Here is a 21,991-nt window from a genome sequence, read left to right on the forward strand (position 1 = left end):
GTCGTCATAATTTCATTTGTGCTTGGAATTAATAAGTATGCATAATGCACAGGCACAGAGACTATTGTTTGTCATCCGAGCAAACTTTTCATGCATAAAGAGGACGATTTATTCGCTAAAATGAAAAGAAATGCAATCAAATACTCGAGCGCTCTTTGATTAAAATTTGGTTTGTTTACAACAAGCGTATAAATACACTGCGTTTGTAAACACAAGCTATACAGTAAAGCATCACAAAATCTATTAGTCGAGTTCCAGTGCAGAAACCCGTGATGATCAAATTTTGTGGTTGGCTGCATTCGGCCTGGCTGAATAGATCCTTCCATCTTACACATCCATAGCATATGGGTGGTATAATCTAATTAGTCATAGAGGAAAAGCACAGACAACGTGGTGAAGCACCTTGGGGCCCCGTTTCTATAGGATGAGCAACAGTCAACTGAGGTCAAACAGAAAGGCAAAGAGGCAAGAGAATAACAGACGTGTGCTTCTGTAGTCTGGGATGCTCATTTATGGAGGAAAAGGCAACATCAAACAAGTCACATGTGATGCTAACCTCGGCTAATTAGCCTTGCTGGCCCGTAGTTATACAACGTCCTCCAAGGTCCAGTGAGCATGTATGAAAATGCCAGAAAAATCCAAATCAGGGTTACGAAGTCATGAGCTTGACATATGGACAAACAATGTGGCTGCTCCCTCAGGACATCCTCTCATGACATCAGTTTGTGAGGCAGCGTAGGACTGAAAACGTCCTCTCACTGAGTAGGCAGATGTACAGCAGGCTAAAAATGCTCTGGAAGCACTTACCTTTCAAAGCAAAAGAACCTTTTTCATGTCAAAGACAGTTATATTAAAGGCTGTTTCATAAATAATCGCTTGACGTAATTTTTACAAATTTTGCACAAATAGCTTTATGAGCGCGACGCTAGGCGAACATTAGCGCTGTTGTGTTGGGGAAATGCTTGGCTGTGTGGAGATTTATGGACAGATTCTTGCATGGGACATGCTGAAGAACATTAACAGCAATAAAAATTCCATCAAAGACAGGAAACAGAAGTCGGACTCTTACATCACCAGATGCTGCTAAGTGGTGCTATGGCGAGCTTGTCAGTTGTTAGCCTGTCTACGTACTGGCTTTACGTTTGAGCTTATCGGCTACAGGAAACATTAACTTACATACTGACATCATTTACACGGAAATGCCGTGTCTTCGTAGTCACGTTGCTTTATTAAATGAAGAGAGGATACGTTACTGTTATTGTCATCACCGGTTAACTGTTGTGTCCAAGATGTCGTCGAAGAATAGATCATATTGTACGTCATATTTTTTTAACCTCACGGTGTTCTTCTCACTTTTGCTCTGGTCTACTAGTTCAAGTTCAAACTTCCACTTAAATGACAGGGAAATTAGTCATTAGGAACATCCCTACTCTTGACATATCGCACTACCCCGCATGCCCTTTGCCTCTCCAGACGGCTCTGACATCATTATACAGCAGATACAGAGCAGGACATCAGCTGCACAGCCAAGGTTATATAAGTGAACCCTCTATGTTTAAGCACCGCTGCCAAACCGTGGGGAATAGGAAGGGATGGGAGTAGCCGAAGAGGGAGGGGAGGGTGAGAGTGAGAGGAGGGTGAGGGGGTTAAGGGGAAGGAAAAGGAGCGAGGAGGCCAGGAAGAAAGACAGACAGAAACAGGGTCACAAAAAAGGAGGCCCGCTGGGGAGCTCGCTGCTGGGAGGGACTGAAGAAGGTCACCTCTGGGCCCCTGAAGGAGGCCCAGCCAACGAGGGGGAGCGAAGAGAAGAGGATATAGACCAGGTCACACGGGGCAACACCCATCCACCTTCTCTCATGTACAACGCAGTTACATCACTCGGTGGGAGCAAAGCCAGTATTTCCGAGGCCTATCCGTCCATGCATGAAAAAAAAACTGTTTACAATAAATGAAAAGAGGAGCAACGCAGCGCCAGTGTGTGAGACAACATCGGCTAAATGTTTCTGAGAGCTTATCTGCTTGCGTCTCGTGGAAGACTCATCCAAGACGTCTTTGATCACACTTGGTCTATTCACAATCCTGAGAGAAAATGTTTATACTCGAATGGTGGATTTTTACTGGGCTAATAATCAACCCAGGGAGAGAACACTGATTTAAACTGATGGCTAATGATTAATGAACAGTCGGCATCTGGGGCCATACCAGCTGATCTCACATAAATATCAGATGTTTTAGCCCATTTTTGTATAAAAGCCTCAAGACTCTGCAGTGGTTTGGCACCACACACATTTACATAAAAATGACAGACGTTATTTATTACTAATATATGCAATCTTACATTACAAATACCTAAAGAAAAGAAAAAGCTTCCCAGTTTTCATCCAAACATAAATAAAACAACAAAAATTCTGACATCTAAGGCTGAAAACGTTTCACTGTTGAATCCATACACTCCACCTTTCAAAATAAGCTTGAGTGTGCCAGAGGAAATGTTTCTGTTGCCAGCTTGATGGATTCAACTGCGAGAGCACACAGCTTTTAGCCTGTCACTTTCCATCAGCACAGTCCAAGATACTCCTGCGAAATGAATGTGACTGAGAATGGAGATCCTGAAAAGGCTCCGAGAGGGGTGCTCGCATTCGGTGATTTAATAATTACAGCGTTGTAATGTGGTGATGCAGGCCTTCACACACAAACAGCTGCAAACTCAACCAAACTGTCGCCATTACATTAATGAGCTGCCGCGCTCAGTCGCCCAGATTACTTCAGCTGGAGATTTTCACATGGTGTGAACGACTGTCAGTGCTGCCTGTCAGCAGTCAGTCAGGGCGATGGGACATCAGGCTGTATTGTTAAAGTGCTTCTCGGCAGCTTTAAGCATTCGACTTCTCTTACAAGCAGTGCATTCATATCAAGGCAACTTCCTTCCTGAGCAATGTTGTCTTTGAAACAACAGTGCACCCTATTGTACTGAGTTGTTACGGGGCATTTTTTATCTAAAACACGCCACGCCACCCCCCCCCGTACAACTGAGTCACAGCATCTGTGGTAATTTAATACCCGACCCTGACAGTTTTAATGAAATGCACATTGTGCCTCGCTGCAACAGTCTGCTCTGATGCTGGCAATTTCTGATGCACATCAAATTGTGACAAATAAAGAATTCTGATTCTGATTCTGATTCTGACATCAGCTGGCAAGATCACACTGTGATTATCTGTGCTGCAGTCAGTAATGTGACCAGGAAGTAAAAAATTGACTAATTAACTGTAAATGCCAGCCTGCGAGGATCACATGGATCATTTATACAAAATAACAAACTACACTTCTACAAATCATTTCTGGAGATATAATTTGTGTGGATAATACAGTCGAACGAATGGATTATGACTGTTAAGGACCTGATCTTCACACACTGGATGTGGTTTGAGACTAATGTGAGCCCCCCCCCCCACAAATGACATAAGGAAACCCGAGCTGACTTTGGGTGTGTTTTGTTGTTATTATAAAACTTCATCTGGATCAACAGCACTATCATCAACACTAGAATGGTGTTAACAGTAGGAAAACTGATGCACTGAAACTCACTTCTGCAACATTTACAGCAGATGAGACCAAATTAGGGTCAAGTGACTGAACTCAAAAGCTCCCAACAGGACCATCATGGGTGTTATTATAGCTGGTGAGCCTTAATCGATCGGTCTATCTGCTTCTGTTTGTGTGCACGTGTGCGTGATTGGACCATGCGCGCGCCAGAGTGCAGCAGGCTTGAGTCCAAGTTCGGGCCTGCGTGCACCACATAACACAAGCATGATACACTAAAGGGGGGAAAAAAGCACCACTAACGCACCGCTATGCACTCACATCCGGCAGCGTTACCGTTCAACTGACACCAGCCACTAACCAACCAGGAGGAGGAGGAGGGGGGGCATTGTGGCGGAATGGCTGCAGACCAACAGACCCTGCCTCCTGTACACTGAGACCCGTGCGTACCTTGGCTGCTGATCTGATCTGATCTGTCAAAGCAGCCCAGGCTACTGAAGCTAGCGCCGCCAAACAACCGCATGCAACAACCACGCCGCGTTAACGTCGGCCGAAGCCCCATAACGACACTTACCGTCGGTTAACACCACGCGGTCCGCGCACCAGCTCGGGCTCGGATATTAGGGCAGTGGGCGGAAATGAAGCGGGAGAAAGTCCGCGGGTCTCCTCCGGTGTCTGCACTTGTGTAGGCAGCGCTGAGTGGCTCCACGTCCCCCCCCCCTCCGAGCTCCGAGCTCCGGTCCTCCGCTCGGCTGCTGCGCCTCGCACTCTTTCAAATGATCTCCTCTCCTCTCACGGCTCCCGTCCTACAAGGCCTTTGCGTGGAAACGAGTAGATTGTTTCGCCCTTTGCTGTCTTCCAGGAGCGTTTGGACGGGCTGCAACGACAGGAGGGGAAGGAACCAAAAAAGAAATACTACACGGCTCGCTCCTCCCTCCGCTTATGTACAGTACAGAGCAGCGAGCCCGGCGGTGTGACCACTTTATTCAAACTATCTACCGCTCTCTACAGGACCACCACTGTACAGCACACACTGTACACACAAACACATGTTGGGACGAGATGCGAAAGCCTTATTTATTGACTTCACCCTGACTGCACTGAAGCCTCCTGCTTCCTCCTCCTCCTCCTCCTCCCTGTGGGAAGGTGAGATGAGTCCACCTTGTATTAGGGGATGGCAAATTACAGAAGGCACACAGCTGGGTGGCATCTGCTGGTTAATGTCACTGGAAAGACAGTTTAACAGGGAATAAAATAAAGATCAAGTCGATACAACTGAGTGTAAAGTATGGCTGCAACTACATATTATTTAATATTATTTTGTCAATTGATCTGTCAGATATTTTTATATCAGTCAGCTGTTTAGTGAAAGGTCTGAAAATTTTGTCTTTAGACGCAGATATCGTGGCTACAACAATGTAAAATCAGAGAAAAGCAGGGGGTCGTTACTTTTGAGCTGCTAGAACCAGCAATGTTTGGCATTTTTGCTTGATAAATGCCTCAAACAATATGGACAATTAATTCTGTGACAGCAGCTTTGCAGACATTGAAATTTTGTAGGCAAACCAACCCCCAAAAGAGACAGGTTAATCAATAATGATAATAATAATCATTACTTTCAGCCCCAGTATTGATGTTTTTAGAAGCCAAAGCAATACATTTCACTCTGTATCTTGATAACAGAAGTGAATTTGTGACAGAATACAGCATTGATTTTTAATTTGTAAGCAGTGTTGTGCAACACTGCGAGTGATCACAGAACACACACACACACACAAAGCAGAGTGGATCAGTGGATCTCGTCAATAATCCCTGGCTTTTTGTGCATTGTTCCACTTATCTAACACCAACAAATCTATGGATCCAAGTACATGGGAGGATGGAAGAAGGGAATGATAGTCTTCCTCGTCATCATATCTGCATCAAACCTGAGAGATGATATCCTCCAATTATTCTGATCAAAATAATAGCAGGAAAATCAGAACCTTCTTTCCCCATTACAAAATTAATATAATGGCTGCAAATGGGCCGCATGCTGACAACACCATCCTGAAAACATTTAAGATCCCGCTGTCAGTGTAGCTGGGGAATCTGTTGACGTATGACAAAGTGAGGGCGTTTTTTAAAAATTCATACCGTCACATCACGGGGGAGTCCAGCGTATTGAAGGCAGGGGCCGCGAAATAGCATTCAATGGGATGGCTTCAAACGATTTCTCCTTCCGCTCCTCAGTCTCATGAGAAATTCTGTGCTGAGCAAATGTATGCTGGCTGAAGGCTTCAAACAGTTAAACATTTCTGCCGCTAATCCAGCAGACACACATGCAGGAAGTCACCAGCAGCGTCTGACACTGAATGCGCTGAATGCCCAGAAAGGTGACATTTACATTTGATGGTTTTCAATTTCAGAAGTGGAGGAGGTGGTAGAGGAAAAAGCAAACGCTGCTGCAGCACACGCATGAAATATTCGATATCTGCGTGCCTGCACTAGGCTTGGACATTTCACCATGTGGAAGCACATAAAATATCTTGGAGCAAGATGTTGCTACTCCCATGCTGGTGTCGTTTTAGTAGCGCTCGGATTTCCAGGAAGAGTCTCTTCTAAAAACAAAAAGAATAAAGAAATAAAATCAAAGCAGATAAAAACAAAGGACACATTGAGAACTTTCACATGCCGTTGAATCAACTCTGCATTTGATCTGATGTTAGTTTCTGTCCCCATTTTAGGGAACAGTTCACCCAATAATGAAAACTAAGTCGTTCTCTGCTCAAGCCCACGCGAAACGGAAAGTCAGGTGAAGTTTCTTTGTCCACAGAGCTCAACAAAACAAAACAGCATTGCAGCATTTTCCTAAAAACTGACAAAATTGGAAACTCATAAAAAAAGGCAGAAAAAAATAAGTAAACAAGGTGGCTCCATACTGCTCATCTGGAGTAATCCAAGTCCAGCTAATCCAAATGTGTCAATATGTTATTTACACCCTCTTTTAAGCAGATATCATCACTTTGGCTGCTAAGCTGAAAACAATAGCAGGCGTCCCGTCTGAAGTCTCAAGCACGAACTTGAACACAAGTTCACCCCGACAGCGCGGTTGGGACGAGATGATCTTCATGGTTACATATTAAAAAACAAGCTGATGCTGCAAACCCCGGGCTCGAGAGTCCCATCAAGCATGTCATTATACGCCCATCCACCACTCCAACCTTAGTTTTGGCTGTGCTTCATAAATGCCACTCTGAGCTTTGGCACTGGACGCAAGTCGTAAACTGCAGAATCGTCCAAATGAGTGTTATTCCTGGAGAGGCTTGGCTGTAAGGGAGCTGGAGGACGATGCCATGGGAAGCACATCTGGCCTGAAGAACCGCTGGGCCTGACTGAGCACAGCGATGGACAGATGGATAATGGTCCTTCTATAAGAATCCCACCACAGACTGTGGAGCAGTACGGACGCAGCACCTGGTACGTGATTTGGGTTTACCATCCACAGAAGACTCAAAATTCAAAGGAGGATATAAACACAGTCAACTTGTCCCCAGGGTCATGTGATTTCTTGAGTCGTTGGTTTGTTTATTTGTATTGGTTGTTATTTTCCCATTGGCTGCCTGCATCCTTAGACAGTAAAAAATAAAAATAAATTACTTGCAATCCCATAAAAGAGACAGCAATGATTTATTATCTCCTTGTGTCTTTGCATTTTACCTGCACTTGATCATTTTTGTTTTTTTGTTAGCGCTTGTATTACCCCTGTACTGAAATGTGCTACATAAATAAACCTTTGCTGTATTGCTCTCTTAAAACATTGTATGGCTGTAAAATCGTTCACAAACATACAGAAATCAGGCCAAGACGCTCAATTACAGGCATTCATGAGAAAATGAACGCATACAGACACACACAAAGCACTTTAAACCTTGATTATCTTTCTACCTTTCACGTCTAAGTCCAGCTTTAGTTTACAAAATGTCCTAACTTGGCATTTACAGCTTTTGCCAATCAATCCTGTTTTTCATTGCATTTCAAGGGTTGTCCTTGACAACATGAATGTTGTGAGAGTTTTGCCTCCGCTTGGCAGCAGGATTCAAAATTGGATTAAAATAGTGGAAACATGAGATTAAGCCCTGCATTTGCTTTAACTGCGGTGCTTGAGTTGCACTGCAGCTAACTGTGGTCTCCGTTAGCTCCCGCTGCTCGCACTCTCAGGGAATTAATTCCTGCATAGCCTCTTTTACATTTATCCACAGTACGGCACATCAACAGATTAGATTATGTAGAGATTATACTTTTTACATTCAACATTAGTTCATGGGCTTTCTTTAATGCACACAAGTAAGCACGGGCATGATTAGTGATGGACCAAAGCACTGATCAGTCTTTTGAGTAAAAACTAGGTACAAAAGAAAAAATTGCTGTTATGGTTAAATAAGTCAGGTTGAATTTACGATGCGCGTTCTGCAACGTCGCCACCACTGGAGGGCTTTTCTGTGTTTTCGGTGCTCTTGCTGAAACAACTGATGAAAGACAGCCTCCATTTATTTGTTAGGCAAAACTAAATATGATTTCTGTAGACCGTTTGTGGATGACTCTTGCCTCAAAATGGAAAAAAAACAAAAACGAAACAAAAACATGTCAATGTCAGGGTCATGAGCTTTAGACCAGATGTAATCCAGCGGTTTTAGAGTGTGGGCCTTTCACAGACGAAGCCTGGAAAAAGGTGTCCCCTCAGCCCCTTTAGTTGACTTGCATAGTTTTGCTTGGTGATTATGTTATTTGATCCTACATACACTCAACATCTGAGCCAAGGCAGCCTGTTACTGCTGTTTGACCTAACTTAACACAACACAAAGTACACTAAAAAGATTTATCCTCAGGTTTGCATTAGTTTCTGATTCTGGGAAAGTGCAAAAAACAAAACATTCCTAAACAACCAAATCACACGCACACATCCATATGTTATATGATCTTTTGAGAACTTCTGACAAATATTTTTTCACTTCCATTCACAGGACCTCCTCTGAAACTGCCTGCAGCCCCCCTGGGGAGGCCCGCCTCCTGCTTTGAAAACCTCAGATGTAATCTGTTTCCCTTCATTAAGAGACAAGAAGTGTTTGCCATCTTGCACACTCAGGGAGGGTCTTTGTGCAACAATAAATCATCCTCCAATTTTTGCAGTATTTGCAGCTGAGGAGTCTGAGCTGATTGTGTTGATTCATTATCAGTTTTATTAAAACTTGCAAATTAGTTCAGTTCAGCTGGAAAACATCTGATACAGACAGAGGTTCAGCAGGTTCAATCCCTTGTTCAGTCTCACACGAGAGGACAGAAGGTCGAAACAGGTGTGCAGTGGTCATCAGTGACACCCGAAAGCCAATTCACTTTCATTTCAGCATCATTTGCACTTGTATACTTGAGCCTTTCACTGATTATGTACCACTGAAGGGAAGACCAACTTTAATGGCAGGCTGTGACATTTGCCAGCAGATCATCCCTTCGAGAAAGCAGGACTACAAATGAGCAGCCTGAGCCTTTTGAATATGAATGCAGAACCCCAGCAGCATCCACCATTTCAACCCAACCTCTAACAGATCTTCATGTCCATTGGTTGAGGTGTAACACTTTCCAACTAGCCCATATGCTTGTTAGAAAGATGCAAACAAGTGAGAGTTAATCTGACAAATGGCTGTCAAAGCCTGATAGCAGACGGGTTTGCTCTGAATAATGGATCACCTGACCTGCAGCTTGTCCTCTGATCACCTGACCTGCAGCTTGTCCTCTGATCACCTGACCTGCAGCTTGTCCTCTGATCACCTGACCTGCAGCTTGTCCTCTGATCATCTCACCTGCAGCTTGTCCTCTGATCACCTCACCTGCAGCTTGCCCTCTGATCATCTCACCTGCAGCTTGTCCTCTGATCACCTGACCTGCAGCTTGTCCTCTGATCACCTCACCTGCAGCTTGTCCTCTGCCTTAAAGGCATCAGTACGTAACGTGATGTCTCTGTTTTATACAGAAGCCGCCGTGTTGAAGGTTAGTGGGTGATTCACTATTAATCAACTGCAAAACTGACTGTGATTCAAGCAATTGTTGTTGTTGTTGTTTTCAAGTTGCCAAGAGAGACTTTAAGATATCTTGCCTTGACAGAGCATTGATTAATTTTTTCTAATTAACAAATTGACATTTCAGAAAATTTTAACAAGGAAAATGAGTTAGATGATTGCACCTCAGTGGCAGATTATTTTTCTTTCTTGAAAAAAGTCTCACGGGCTGAGATGAGACTCGATAACATGATGGATGTTACTGCAGGGTATAATAAAACTTTAATCTAATTAACCCCTGATTTGAAACTTTATGACCCTTTTTAGCACTTGTCACTCAATATATTTACAGTCTGTAATCATCTCCTACTTAAATGGTTTTCACCATTTGTAGCGGGTCCTCCATTCCCACGCTGGATTGGAGTTGGATGCACAAGAAGCAACACAACATGTCACCCAGCGTTTCTGTTTCTGATTTGGCCTCATTGATATCAGCCTCACTGTTTACTCTCACAGCCATCTCTGCATTAAGTTACTGCTAATGCAAAAAACTGCTACTGCTGTGACAGGAAACACAATGTGCTTGTCATGGGGGTTAGTGCTTCATCAAAACTAATTTTCTGCCTTTTTTATTTTGCTTCAGCAGGGGCTCAGTTTTAAACACTGCAAACTTTCTGATACCCTCCTGTTGTGTGGAAAATGAATCACACCACGACTGATGTAAAATCAAATCTTGGTCGCAATAACTTTTGTCCATGTATGTCGTAACAACGTGACTTTATCTGGCTGCAAACACATACACCTGTCGCTCTGCTGTTGTGTTTCTGAGCTGCTGGATGAACAGTTTAGTTTCGTTAGGGTTGGTTTTTTGGTAGCTGATTACCAGTTACACCAATGTCTCAACATCAGAGTAAGATTAACACGCGGTGTTCATAAGATCTCATGAGGAGAACTCGATAAACACGTCCACAGCCTGCTGGTTTGATGCTGAAAAATGTGCTTCTCTAAAGTTATCTGCTGCAGGGCTTTCTAAAGCTTTAACACAGGAGGATGTAACCATGACTGGGTGTACACACTCACAGTGTTTTCTTCTGGTAGTTTCGGGGATATCAACCCAAATGTATGCTTGTTTTTTCAAACTGTCATGCAGTACCTGACTTTCCCTAAAGGCTGTCAGCAACAACAATCGACATGTCTGTTACTGTCCCTTCCTGTGCAATTATATCAAACCAACATGACATTTTTATTTTGTCCTTTAACAACAAGCTGCTAAAATGCACTGACGGCTTGCTTATCTGACATGACGAGCCTCCACAAATTCATTCATCTCCAGATTCTGAGCCAACAGACGTGTACCTTGTGTAGACCATCACTCGGTTGTGCGGTATTACTGTTTTTGATCTCCACATGATGTTTTGTTTTCACCAGCCCCTGGGCTTTTCATCTCACTGATAAAATCATTCATCATTTCTGTGCCCTTCCTTTATTATTGCTGTATTTGGCAGTTTGAAGGGTGAGAATCCAAACATTCTTTCTCCTCACTTTTCTGCAATAAACAACACAATGTGAGCTTCTATGGAAAAGAGAAAGTGTTTGCTGAGACCAGTAGTGTTAAGGAAGCCAAATGACTCAACGCTGGCCAACTCTCGAGAAAAACCTGCAAGCTTCAGGCAGTATTTCTTCTACCCATGGGATGCTCTTGTACGAAAAAATATAAAAATACCAAAAAGGAATTACACATTTCACATTTATTAAAGGTGCTGTGGTGAGTTGGATCAAAGGATCAAATAAGGTGAGAGAAAGAATCTAAGAATAAAACTATTAGTTACATTTGTGATTATTTTGGATTTGTGTGTTCATTCATTAGTGGTATCTTTTTACATCCCTGTGTTCATGATCTTATCAGTTCATCCTTTACTTTGAAGCACTCAGTTTCCATCACTCTGTTTCTTGAATTTCCCTCGGGATCAATAAAGTATCTATCTATCTATCTAGGGAGCTATTTACAAATAACCGATTAACCTTCTGACATTTAAAGGTAAAATATGCAGCAATTTCCTAAATGAAACTAACACCTGCCTGCATTTCCTTGTTTTCTCATTATTTTGCTGTGTTTCTGGGACAGACATTTCTGGGCGACACGGTTTGTGCAGCACTGCAGCATCCAGAGGTCTGGACTGGACGTAACAACCAGGCTTGCTGTCTGTTTCTCAGCCTGTCATCAGGTGATGCTGGCAGGCAGGCAGGCTGAGCAGAAGGAACAATTAGAAAACATTTGATTTCTCTGATTGGCTGCTTTGTTTTCTGCTCTCTCATTCACTGTGTAGCTCTCTCTCAACGGCCAGAACATCTGACATATTACCCCTTCAACAAAGATGATGATATCAGTACTGTCAGGCAGGCTACACGTGATGGATTAATTGTAAGATGTACAGCAATGAGACATCATGCACCCACTCGAATGACTGAGCTTTAGAAAACAGATCACGTGCATAAGTTTGACGATGGATAGATGGATGCGTATGTCACTCACAGCGGTTCATGCATCAGATAAGTCAGTCGGGAAGATGATACAGAAAATCGTCAGTTTCTGAAGAGGACCACTGCAGGTAAAAATGGCAGAGACATCAGTGAATTTTGGCTGATGTGAATTCAGCTGGGAAATCTGTGAAAAGACTTTTTCTTCAGCCATTCAGTTGTTCCCTGTGGAGCTGCCTTGTAAACATGAAAAACTTTAGCTCACATTCAGCGCTGAATGTACTGAATGCACTTTTTTAAAAGCCAGCATTGTTCACATCCATGTTTACTAGCTTGCAGTATTGCTGTTCCCTTTGTTGGTGCACTGCTGAGATCAGTGGAACAGTGTGTACAGTGTCACCGGCCCTGCCCTTGTGTATGTGCTCGACACAAAATGGGGAACCAGTCGCAGAATCGGCTCCATAGTGCTGCTCGGCGTCAAAAAGCCCACAGGAAGTCTTTAACAGAAACTGCTTTATGAAGTCCAAACATCTATTGCGTCTCTGATATGATAAATGTCACCTGATTATCAATAAAAGCAAGGCGACTAAACCACAGCCCCTTAGTTTATCTGGTAATTCAACGGTGGGCCCCAGTTATGTTCCCTGTGTTACCATGGCAACAGATCACAGATTGAACTTGTGGGTTCAGCTCAGTTTGCTGACGAATCCTCCAATCCTCCTCAATGTGAAAGTGAGGTCAGTGATCGGAAATCAACTCAGAAGCCACTTGTGCTCTTGAAAAACCAAACTTTTGTGCTTGTGCTCGTTGACTCTTTCTTTTAACCAAGTCTTTGGTTTCACGTGCGCTTGGCTTGGCGGCTCGTCCTCCATCAGTTTCACGGTAAAACCTGTGAGTGTCACTTCTTCGACTGTGGCCCCCTGCAGCCTTTTCATCACAACACGATTTATATCTGGATTTAGACACAAACAGCTTATCTTTGAGACGCATCCACCGACTCATTTCCCAAACTTTCTCTGCGCTCCAAACTTGTTTCATCCCTTTGTGCCTTGCTCCTGAGGAAGCTGACTCATGTTCATCATCACAGTGGGCCATTTGCATTTCAGGCCTATTTTCATCCGATCTATTTTTCCTTCTCAAAGGAGAGGCACTTTGATGTCCCTCAAATCTCATTATGGCTGGCGCTCAGCACCGGCAAAGACTGATTTCCTTTGGTTTTGCAGTTGCGGGGAGGAAATGAGAGAAGCAAAATCCCTGTGGAGCAAAATCCAAATGGATATGGCCGGTCACGAGGGGAACCCTTTGAAATGCACAGCGCCAACAGGCTCATTCCATCATGGAAACGTACCTTGTTTAGCGTGATTAACAAGACTCAGTGTGACAACGAGACGTGGAAGTTAAAGTCTGAAGACGACACGTGCACACTCAGGCAGACTCAGCGAGAAGCCTGACCTCCACACAGATGGCAGCGCCCAATCCTACGGTTTTATAGACTTGATTCTAACACTTTAATGGTGCTGTAATCAATAGATTTATATTAACAGTGCCTCGTGATGTAAAAAGGGTCACTGGTCACAGGGTCACAAGCCAATCGCCTCAGCTCTATCTTCACTGAATTGTCTTCAGTCCTCAGTCTGTCCACTCTGTGAACGCTTACGCTAAGCTGTTGTCATAGTAACTGTTTTTGGCGTGGATGGCCCTTAACAGCAGCTCCAAACTTGCAGAGAGAAACTCAGTGTAGACACGTAAATGAGGAAGCAAACCAACCCTCTGTAAGAATGAAACTGAGAGTTTCATTTTAAGATGATGGGTTGCACGACTCTCTGCTACCAGGTGACTGAGAAGCATACTTACTCAGGCACCTTGAGCTGCCCAGCCAGTCTGAGTCCTTCATCAAACACTCGTCAGACTCCACCTGGCTGAGCAGCACAGTGAGCACAATAACAAACTACAATACGACAACAAGTAATTAAGGCAGAGAGATAACTCCATGAAACTGATGGCATATGTAGAGTCTGCCCCTCAAAAGGGCTTGATTTGTTTGGGAAAAATGTCGCTGTGGGTCAAGATGGGTCAGTGTTTTACTTTTGACCAAAAGAAACAAACCGAGTTCCTGACAACATGACAGCACAACCTGAAAACTCCGGCCACAGTTATCACCACCGCTCGGGTGTAAACATATCCTAACATTTAAATTAAAATGAAAAGACAATGCTTTTCTCTTTGTCACGTTGGCCGTTTGCCTGATGAGGACGAGGTGCAGTGGAAATGTTTCCCTTCTATAGTCTAACAAAACTTTGTGACACGTCGACTTAAACAGCTTGTGTCAAGCACAGAAACGACTGCAGAGATGTGACTGCAGCCGCAACGATCTGATTGGGTGCGAATGTTTGCGCAGTGTGTTTATGTCCACCCAGCTGCCAAACCTGCTGGTCGACCCTGAAGTTTAGCTTATCACATGTCAGGAACATCCACCAAGCGTGAACATCAGGGTTTGCAAAGCAGACATATGTGGATGCGTATACACATGAAGACCTTTGGTGCAGTCGGACCGCAGGATTTGGAGACGCAATCAAGCTGCTTCTCTGGGCCTTCTGGGCCGAGCCTGCCCACAGATTTACTGTGAGGAGAACAAACATTTATTCAGCATACGAGTCGGGGTTGATGGGAGCGTCCTGTTCATCACATCGCACAAATGTAAAGCTGAGTGCTAATGGCTGCAAAATAACGGGCTTCTTAGACACTTTGCTCCTGCCAGAATATCAACGTATGTGCGCCATCTTTCTCTGTTTCACATAAACTCTGAGACTAAGTGTGTGTGTGTGTGTGTGTATGTCTGAGTCACGTGTCCTTTTTCTCCATCTATCCTTGCAACACCCAGTCTAAGACACAAACACACACATGCATATAGACGCAAAGTTTACATTTGACAGATTGTTGTCTGGACGCAGTCCCAGTGTGAACAGGCCACGTTTGCTCTGACTGACAGGATGATTTAGACAGAGCATCTGCAACATCAACATGAGTACCGAGGTCATATGGCCACGCCTGCACACACACACACACACACACAATCATGCACATATGCAAGCAACCCAGGAAGAAGAAGAACTAAGACTAAATGAAAAAAAGGAAAGAACAATGTGTTGAAAAGAGTGGGCCAGGCTTATGGGTCATGAAGAATGAAAAGGGATCAACTAAAAGCAGACAGAGAAGGTCTCTGACAGGAATGCTTTATGTCAACATGTTGCTGGCACTGAACTGCAGCCTGCGTCTGTACGTTTGGTTGATATTCCTAAAAAGTAATGAGCTTTGATTTTTTTTTTGCACAATAAGGAGAGCCTCTGGGTGGAAGATCAATGTATTAGGTTATTGTTTTTCTTTTCAGTGGAAGGTTTTGCTTTTTAAAGCTGGAGAACAAAGAAAAATATCCCTGGAAACCTCAGAAGAGTCAATGAATCATTAAATACAGTATTTGATTTATGAACTTGTGATTTATGCATTATTAGCTCAGAGCATAGAGGACGAGACGTCTTTCACTGACCAGCCAAGTCCTCGCATGAAAGACCAGTGCGCATTGGTTTTAAGGCCATAATTAACCACAAGTTGCTCCTGACCCTTTTCCTCAGGTTTCTCTATACAAATGCACAATGTAGTAATGCATGAGCGTCAGCTCTGTAGCTGGATTGTATCTCCAGCGTCTGTAAGGGTTCATTTTGAGAAATTTATTTATTTTATTTTATTTTTTCAATGTTTTACATTTCTGTGGAGAGGGAACTCAGACAGAGAACAGGTTATCTATAATTTGTCACTAATAATTTAAGGATTAGTCACAAATATGAGCACATGTAGGCTACTTGATATATTTTTATTGTGGCTGCCTGTCAAGCTGCAATAAAAAACCTAACTCCTAATCATCCGAGGAGCGGGAATATCGCTGCAAGAACTGCCATGCAGGAACACCTGAAGCACCTTTTCAAGACGAGAGTGGCAGTAAGACAGCACCATCCGGACCCCTTTTTGTCTCCACCCGAGCCTGATACAGTAGGGTTATCAATCTGAGTAGTAGTAGTCGTCACATTAAATAGATTATTCTGTTGTTACAGTCTGTTAATCATTACATTTCTTTGTCCCTCGATGAAGCAAAGATCCATTTGGCTAACTGCATGTTACAGTGATGAAATAAATCCATGTCAAAACCATTTCAGGTCAAAGTATTATTTGTTTGTTTTTAAGAGATGTGTCTTTTTGTTTCAAATATTCCATCCTTAGATGAATCAGTGAGTTAGGCGCAGCCCTGGAGAAGATCAATACCACCTCACATCGTGTCACATGTGTGAAACACGAGGCTGAAACACCAGCATGTTGGGACCGCTGCTGCCCAGAGCTGCTACAGCATGCGTCAGTAATTTGAGACGACAGCAGGTAATAAAATGTTTTATTCCTCCACAGTGTATTCTCTGTGTGAAAGTTTGTACTCGAGTATGCACTGAAGCCACCAAAATAAACCCTGAGGTGACGTCTTGTCTCTCACCTGCTTGAAAACCAATGCGTTCAGGCTTATGTTAATTTGCATCTCTCGCACATCAGAAAGAAAAAAAAGTTTCACCCCAAACTGTTATTCTAGCAAACAGATTTTAAAATAGATGTGATAACTCTGCACGCGGTCTTGAGGCCTGAGCTGCGGAGAACAACACCTCAACGGCTCGACGGGGCACAAGCCCACCTCCGTGAGCGCGGTTCCATAAGCTTTTACGCTTCAATTGCAGTAATTCGTGTGTTGATGTTGAGCTGGTAATAAAAACATTACAGAAAAGTAGAAGAGAATTGCAGCTCTGAAGATAATATTTCAGTTGGCTTCTGTCTGTAATCAAGGCTGACAACAAAGGACCCAGCAGGACTTTTGTGTTATGACTTTGGTGCTGCATGCTGCATTGTGTGCTCCCACCAGTTACTGACACAGTCATGTGAAGCTCTGCATACAAATAACAACAGTAACAGCTTGTCCATCTATCCTCAGCCTACTGGGGAGCAAGTCACCATTGTAGACAGCATTTTAGATTCTCTGGAGAATCAGTCACTTGGTAATACATCCATGGCAGATACATAAACACACCGCCATTCGACAGCGAGAAGGCCAACACCCATTGTTGGGCACCGGAGGTACAGAAAATACTTCAGGATGACAGCATGGCATTTATTTTCCTGTTTGAGAAAGTTTCATAGAGATAACACAACACAACACGTGATTCAAGAGTGCTCCTCTGCACAGCGTAGTGTCATAAAATAAAAATGTGTGTCTGCCTGCGAGATACAGACAGACAGATTTGTAGGATGCCGAGGGTTACCGGTACATGTCTCTTTTTCAAAGTGATAAATGAGACAACACTGACGGTGACAGCTGAGTTATTTTTGATAGATTGTCACTCTGCTGAAATGTACATGATTTTTCCTGTGTTTGGTGTGACAGCTCAAGTGGAAATTCAGTTGAAGAATGAAGTCAGGGTGAATCGCTTTGTGATTTACTTTCCTGCGAGGCCTGCTTTGGGACACTACGGACACCCTGTCAACAAGATGTTCAAGGTGACAGTCAGACCTAAAATAACGGTTATGATTGAGTCCGAGTCCTGCAACAGCAACTCATTTACAGCAGAACTTCAATCATATAATCAAGACGCAGCAGCAATACGTGTGGTGCTGTGAGATGCACATTTCAGCCCACTGCAGCCACACACTGTGTACAGGCACCTGAGGCCTACGTACTGTGAACGGGCACCCATAGCGTATGTGCACAATGCACTTATGTCTCCATGGTGACAATGAGCGAGAAACAATCTCAGATGTTTCGGCGTTGAGGTTGAAAGGACATGAAATCACAAAGAAAACTGCACTTAATTAAAACGGAGCCACTGCTGGTCTGAAAGCAGACGTGTCAACCCTTCGCCTCCTCACCGTGATTCACTTCACCACCGCCAATCTGCTGTCCGTTCGCTGCTGGTCAACCTTGACCGGAGACTATGTTATGTTAGCGCTCATTTAAAGGCCAGGGCCAAAAAAAAACTAAACGCAGAAAAAATATATATATATTCTTGTCCAAACATGCAGATTATGCTCCAGTTTAAAGGATTAGTACACCCATAATTTGAGGAAAAACAAATCACCTGTTTTGTCGTGTTAAAATGTTTTGGATTTAGCCGATTGAGAGACCTGCGACGCCACAGCATGTGAAGAGCTCTGTAGCAACAGACTGATGTCCTTGTCGCCCTGCCTCATCCACAGAGCTAACAGTTGCGTAGCTGCACTGTTACATGCTTTCTGATGCCAAACTCACTGCTCTTAAATGCATTTTCATGCCTTGGAGAGAAAAAAAGAGGCATTATTATGGATTGTCAAGACCACATAAACTAGTGGTTTGCTTGAGCATCCAGGCTGTACAATAAATAGGGCACAACTTGTCACACTGGTTTTACATCAGAAATCATCACTGACGTATTTCAGAATGGCAGATAACAAAAATCTAATTTACTGGAAAGTCAAAACATGACCACAGAAACATCTGCATGCCTACATCCCGCTAGAAGTCGAAAAAGATGCCTGTGAGATGAGCCGTTAACAGTTCCAGCACTCTGCATGCAAATGTTTAAAATATTACATGTAAATGTTCTAATAGCCTTTCAAGGCCGAAGGACACTTGGGGTTGTAGCTCATCATACCTTTAAGTGGCCCTCATCTCTTTTCGAGCAGCTATAGAAGCGCCTTGATCGCCTGTGTTTTGGCTCCTGGGCTCCTCTGCATACTAATGCTGCTGTTTGATAGAACGAACAGCCTCCAGAATCCCTCTGCTATCACCTTTCTTCTTCTGCCAAGCAGGGCACCATCTAATACTCAGGCTGAGTGCATGACTGTTTGAGTGACAAGTGGGGAGAAAGCCTGATAACACATAATCATGAGAATGCGTGTCTGTGTAATTTGTGTGTATACAAAATGCATGTGTGTGTGTGTGTGTGTGAGGCAGTGTAGAGGCATGTCCAAGACTGGTTTCCCCTCTGCAATGCGTCAGGATTCCAGATGCAAAGCCAGCTCCTGGCAGCACTTATAAGGCCTGTATGTTCTGCAAAAACGTGCCTCAAACACATGCCAGCAATTCTGCCTGGGAGCTGGCATGGATGTGAAGAAAATTTTGAATATTTGTCGGTCCATGCGGGTGTGTGTGTGTGTGTGTGTGTGTGTGTGTGTGTGCGCGGGGGACAGACAGCGTTGGCTGGGTGGTGGTGTACTGTACAAAGATCACTTCATTCTGTAGCTGTGCTGAACCCACGAGGGGAAGGCACGAATTCACTTAGAGACGGAGATACAGAGTGCTGTGTCTCATAAGTGACTGAACTGTTCAAAAGAAAATTTGAAATTTTGATAAATGATCTGCTGGCTCTCAATACTTTTCTGTCATGTGAAGGGACAGGTGTTGTTAAGATTTATCTGCAATAGTTTTTAAGAGAAAACATCTTAAAAGCTCAAAAACAACAACTTAAAAAGAGAATGAACACTGCTTTATTTCCTCATATGTACTGCATACAGAAACAAACTCCCACTAGCTGCCACTGTGAAGGGCTGTGTGGGCCAGTCAAGTTCTTCCACACCAAACTCATCCAACCATGTCTTTATGGAGCTTTGCTTTGTGCACTGGGGCACAGTCATGCTGGAATAGAAAAGGGCCTTCAACAAACTGTTGCCACAAAGTTGGAAGCATAGCATTGTCCAAAATGTCTTGGTGTGCTGAAGCATTAAGATTTCACTTCACGATTAAGCGATTAGTCAGTCAACCAAAAATTACATTTAACAGGTTGATAACGAGAATATTTATCAGCTGCAGTCCTAGAACAGATTACAGGACAGGCTATCCTGACCTTAAACATCACAACCCACCTGTGCATGATTTCTCCATCACCACACACCTCAAACAAGCAAGCAAAAGTTAGAAGAAACAGACAGCAAACTAAAATAAATGTTAAAGCCTACAGCTCTCTGTGGAGAGTGTTTACAGTTTACATATTCTAAGCACAGATGTCACAATGCCCCCTCACGTACACACAGTCTGTGCAGTAAACGTAATTCACTGATCATATTCACACCAATACCACCATAAACAAGATCGCAGGCTGCACACAGGATCAAAGCTGTGCTCCGCCACAGACCGACGCTGCAGGTGCAGGGGATTTACCACAGCGAGGAGGCTGAACAGTCCTGCTCAATATTCATGGCAAAGGAGGACAAGATGAGTACATGTCCTCCAAAAAGGACTTCCTGCCTCCATGTTCACAGCAGCAGAGAAATAAATCAGAAAAATCCTGTCGTTTTAGTCCAAAGCCGCCCTGACGCTCATGCTTATGCACTACAGGCCACTCCAGTGGGGAATCGCTTTAAATCCTTAAGATGTTTGTCTTCGTGACACGTTACAAGAATCTCATTAATCAAAAGTGTTCAAGAATTTTTGAGGATGACAAGTCACAACTTCTGCTAATCAGCTTGCACTCAGTCTCAATGCTTCTGCTGGGTGTGAGGAAATGTCAAAAAAAACATTTTGGTCCAAAAAGTCTGTTTTTAGAATTAACTTGCATTATAATAAAGGTATAAAGTGAGTTTTGAGAAAACTGTACTAAAATGTATTTATAAAAACATTTGTTGCACAGCCAATTAGTTATTACTAGTTTTTACTAGCAGTCAGACAAACATGATTTTACTCTCATGGATTTGGCTTCAAAAATTCTTTATTGTCCGTTTTTTTTTTTGTTCCTTCTCAAAATAACACCTTTTTATGGTTACATAACATCTGACGAAATGACAGATTTCTTAGTTCTTTCTTAGTCTTAAATTCAGAGAATCTTCTTTAAAGAAGTGAAGCTTCGTCTCTTTGGCCCTCACCAGGCTAAGTCGCACTGTCAGTAGCTTCTAACACGGAGGAGGAGGACGAGCTGCTTCCTCGCTGTACAGTTAACTTTTTGATTAAGTGGAAACGCCGCTGTGAAAAAAGGAATCGCTTGGATGAATTTTAAGAACACTCAAAGAGGAACCAGATGCTCCTCTGACATAATGTATTGTCAAAATGATTTCTATTGACTATATAATTGCTCTTGAGACAGTGACTTGGTAGGGGGGCTAAGAACAGATTGTATGTTTAAAGGACACAGAGTTATTGATGCCGACAATGTTTTCATATAAAGTTCCTTTAAAATATCTAATGTGATGGTAATAGTAACAGTAACAATATGTAAATGATTATTCTGCCTTCAGATTAACTCTTTTGAACTAAGGCACAACTCAAAACATGTGTGTCCTCACACAAGACTGGCATGAACACTCGCTGTGCCTTCACAAGACGGGCTAACGTACTTTTATTTACCGTGCTGAAGGGCTGCCCTCCACCCGCTGACCCTCCTCACTTAACTCACCTCACTGAACGTACCTGTTTCAAACGGAGCATAACGCGAATGAATCCCAGGCTTTCACAAACCGACTGCAGCCTTTTATTTCCTGTTGTTGTTTTCATGAATATAGTTATGTGGATTAAAAAAACAAAGCTTGCAGATTTTCTTTTTGTAATCAAGTCACTCGTTTCAGCCTGAGCAGCCTGGTTTGTTACCTCCAAACCACATTTTCTTGCTTTCTCTGTTTCGCCTCGTTTCAAAAGTTTGCTCCAAATTCGCTTCACAAACAGACTGTTTGATGGAAACGTAGTTACAGCCACAGTGCTGCAAACTATGTCAACAACCACTTCCTGATTCCTGATTCACTGCTCTATCTCGTACTCTTTTACCCACCTAAAATCACCTGACAAGAGAGAAAGAAACAGAAATCTTGCAAAAACATCTGCTGTGGCTTCTGGACGTCACTGTTGATAATCACAACAAACACACGCGTGAGCACCATAACACAGAAGCTAC

General features: G+C 43.3%; 1 protein-coding gene across 3 annotated transcripts in view; it reads right to left on the bottom strand.

The window, feature by feature from the left end:
- Positions 1–21,991, bottom strand: part of thrab (thyroid hormone receptor alpha b) — a 154,813-nt gene that overhangs the window by 105,958 nt on the left and 26,864 nt on the right. For 2 of the 3 annotated variants that reach the window (XM_046377792.1, XM_046377790.1), the window contains exon 1: positions 4,118–4,604. The exons of the other annotated variant lie outside the window; for it this stretch is intronic. The gene's annotated coding sequence lies outside the window, so the exon portion shown is untranslated. Of the gene's footprint in view, positions 1–4,117; positions 4,605–21,991 lie in introns of those variants that run through there. 3 annotated transcript variants of the gene reach the window in all.

This window comes from Scatophagus argus, chromosome 21, assembly GCF_020382885.2.
Source record: "Scatophagus argus isolate fScaArg1 chromosome 21, fScaArg1.pri, whole genome shotgun sequence".
In the NCBI taxonomy this organism is placed as follows: domain Eukaryota; kingdom Metazoa; phylum Chordata; class Actinopteri; family Scatophagidae; genus Scatophagus; species Scatophagus argus.